This window comes from Orycteropus afer, unplaced genomic scaffold (genome assembly GCF_000298275.1).
Source record: "Orycteropus afer afer isolate SDZICR_OR568_19922 unplaced genomic scaffold, OryAfe1.0 scaffold00469, whole genome shotgun sequence".
Taxonomy (NCBI): Eukaryota; Metazoa; Chordata; class Mammalia; order Tubulidentata; family Orycteropodidae; genus Orycteropus; species Orycteropus afer.
This window is the reverse complement of record NW_006922056.1, coordinates 827,351-831,041: the sequence shown is the minus strand read 5'-3', so window position 1 is coordinate 831,041 and position 3,691 is coordinate 827,351.

Here is a 3,691-nt window from a genome sequence, read left to right as displayed (position 1 = left end):
TTGGGCTTTGCTTCTGTGAAGACTGATAGCCTTGGAGACCCTGTGGGCAGTTCCACTCTGTCCTCTGGGGGCGCTGTGGGTCGGAATGGACTCCAGGGCAGTGGGTGTGGTTTGGGCTTTGCTTCTGTGAAGACTGACAGCCTTGGAGACCCTGTGGGCAGTTCCCCTCTGTCCTCCAGGGGCGCTGTGGGTCGGAATCGACTGACGGCAGTGGGTGTGGTTTGGGTTTTTGTGTTCCTTACACTGGGGCTGGAGAGAGGGAGAAGATTCAAAGAAGGGGTCACTCGCATGTGGGCACAGCTGTGTGATGCCTCAGGACGTCGGCCACCCTGGAGACGGGGCCTGTGCCTGAGAGGCCATCTGTGCAGCGGTGCCTGTGCCAAAGGAGAAGCCCTCTGCTTTACCAAAGGGAGGCACCAGTGTCTCTTAAACGTGTTCCCATTCCCAGGGGAGCAGAGCGGGGCAGGTGTTAGTTTGGGACCTGGGCAAGCAAAGTGAACCAGCCCTTCTCCCACCGCCATGCTCTCAGAGCCCCTGCAGGCCTTCCTTACAATTTCCCACAGAGGATAGGGTGGGCAGCACCCACAGACCTTGGGCAGAGCCTCTCAGGCAGTGTCGTGGGGGCTGGGGTCCCCAGAACTCCCTTGGGACATCCAGGGTTGTGGCCACTTCATAGTGCAGTGTGCAGGGGCAGCACACCACAGGCCCAGGGCTCCTCTGCAGGTCGGGCTGCCTGTGTCCACGCGGATTTCGACCCCGAGAGCCAAGGAGCTGGGACCTCACAGCCCCTCACCTGGCACCTCCCAGGTACCCTGCTCTCAAGCCATCCCCTCCTGGGCATCTCCTTCTCTCCTCCTTAAAAGCCACCCTCAGTGAGTGAAGTTCCAGGTAGCGGACTCTGTGTTCCCCAAACCAGCCACTTGCATGTTCCAGAAGGGCTCCTGGGGCGAGTCAGCAGGCAGAGTGGGCAGAAGGAGTGACCCCGGACTGGGGTCCATGCCCAGGTCCTCCACGAGTCTGGCTGGGTGGCCAAAGCCTGTGGCAGCTGCCAGTGCCTCGCCTACCAAACAGCAGAAGGACCACCCTATCTCCTCGTCCAGGGCGTGGATGTGAGACGTTTGTCCCCCTGAGGACTGTGGTTTGAGCCTGGCATCACTGTCCCAGGAAGGGGCACAGCCAGGAGGGACCATTGCAGCAGCCATGGCAACGACACTGAGGCCGAGGGTTCGCTACCTGGCTGGAGAGGGGCGACCTTGGGCACCCTAGCCCACTTGGGCCGCATCAGAGCTTCCTTCCTCCCACCTGCAGGGTGTTTGGGAGATGGTGTGGGGCAAGGGAAGTCGGGGTGCTGCCAGCATGTTCCAGGTGTAGAATAACCCGCATCTGGCTTCCACCCAGAGCTGTCCATGATGCAAGAGTAACGGGGTTCTTACCACGTGTCCCAATCACCACAGCAGGACGAAGTGGAAAAGAAACAGGAGACAGAGAGACAGACAGACACGCTCCTCTAAAAAGACCGTCTCCCCAAGGGGTAAACAGGATTATATAGGGACATGGGGAGGGCTTAAGGACCTTGTGGATGGCCACCAATGTCTTTGCTCCTCTTACCATGGTTGTTCTAGACTCGACGCCCCTCTCCCAGGTACTCTTGCCCCCCCAACCCACAGTTCTCACTGAAACCGGAAAACCGGCTGTGGGACAAGGTCACACTTAAAGGAAGGTGTGAGCAAACAAAAAAAACAAAAACAGTCTTAAGGAAAGCGTCCGGGAAGAGGATGGCCGCTCCATTTCCTTAAGAGGAAGCAGAGGCAGGCCAAACGGAAGGTCGTCGTAATGGTGGTCTGTCTGACCGTGGGGGCTGGCTTGTTACAGTTCTGTGACTTTCAGCAAGGGGCCCCTTCAGCTTTCAACACCCAGAGAGCAGACAGACAACGGGACATCCCTTAGACATGGTCGACAGAGGACGGGCATCCCTCAGACAGGGACAGACGACGGGGGACACGAGTGGACAGATGACGGGCCATCCCTCAGACATGGGTGGACAGACAACAGGTATCCCCTAGACAGACAGATGACGAGGCATCCCTTAGACTTCCCTGGGTGTGCAGACCTCAGAGGCTTGGAAGGAGGGGGCAGGAATCCAGGAGCGGGGAGGGTAGAGGCCTGAGGGGAAGGAGGGGGGAGGAGGGCGGAGCCTGAGGAAGGGGAGGAGGGGAGGAGAGAGGGGCAGGTGGAGGGAAAAGCCCAGGGGCAGGGGAGAGGGCTGCAGGCACAGAAGCTGGGGTGAAGGGCAGCCCCTCACTAGGCTCATGGGCTCAGCATGTCTGCAGCTATGAACAGGGCGTGCCACGGTCACCTGACTCTACCTTCACATGGGGGGTGGGGGAGATCGAGACCCACAACAGCCCAGGGCTGCTTCCTGTGAGGCAGAGGTCAGTCATGCAACCTTTGACCAACTCTGACACAAGCCACCCCCCCCCCCAGCATCTCTGCTGGGTTTAATCCATTGCCGTGGTCACAGAGAACCCACAGGCAATCACAATTATGAGGTTTATAGGGGAGTGACAGGTTACAGTTCAGGATCAGGAACGACTGGGACACAGTCTTCAATCAGCATCGCCTCCTCTGGGCCATGCCATGGGCACGCTTCTCTCGGACCTCGCCCCTGCCCTGCTCAGGCCAGTGCTACAGAGCTCTTTCAGCTATGCTGACAGGAGCCCAGAGAGCACCCCCCTCCGCCAGCAAGCCTCCTGCCCGAAGGCACCCAGCTTCCTGGCTCCCTGGCCGAGAAGCCCATCGCCCTGTCTTCTGGTCTCTTGGTTCTGCTTGCCTCTGTACTGTTTCTCTGCACATGCTTCCCGCCGTCTCTGGTACCATGAGTCTGTCAGGGAGGGCTATTGGGTCCAAAGGATGAACTCCACTCCTGGCTCTTTTTTTTGATGGTAGTAAAGTCCCCCTTTTCTGCCTTTAGAGTGGCTCACTTTAAGCCCAGAAGGATGGCAAAATTTACCACCCCCACAGGAGGGTCTGTACACCTTATCTGCATGGCCCCAGCCCCACTTGAGGGTCCATACACCTTACCTGCATGGTCCCACCCCCATAAGAGGGTCTATATACCTTATTTGCATGGTCCCACCCCACAGGAGGGTCCATACACCTTATTTGCGTGGTCCCAGTCCCCCAAGGGTGCCATGTGCCTTCTTTACATTGCTCACAAGCAGTCTGGTCCCCTTGGTGGGCCACACGTACCTCACATTTGCATGGTCCCACCCAGTCATCTGTGGGAGTCACAAAGAGCATGGCTGGAAGGGCTGTGCAAAACATTTCACTGCACCGGGGCAGGTTCTTACCTGCGTGGCTCACAGACCATCCCTCGGGGGTGCCGTGAAGGTGTGCCGTCCCTGCCCCTCTCCGCTCCACACTACTATCTCTTAAAGAGGTAGGACTCCTCAGAGCAAGTAGGTAATGAGGTGAAGGCCACCTGCCATTAAGGGGACACCTCTGCCCCATGGAGCAGGACACCTGAGGCTGCAAGCAGAGAAGACTGCAAACCCCTCACCTGCTTTTGAAGCAGGAGGTGGGCAGGGTGGAGGGCAGGTGAGGGTGATGGTGGGTGGGCTGAAGGCAGGAGGAGGGTGTGGGTGGGGCTGAGGGCAGGGGGAGGAGCGGTCAACTGCATGGGGGGATGGGG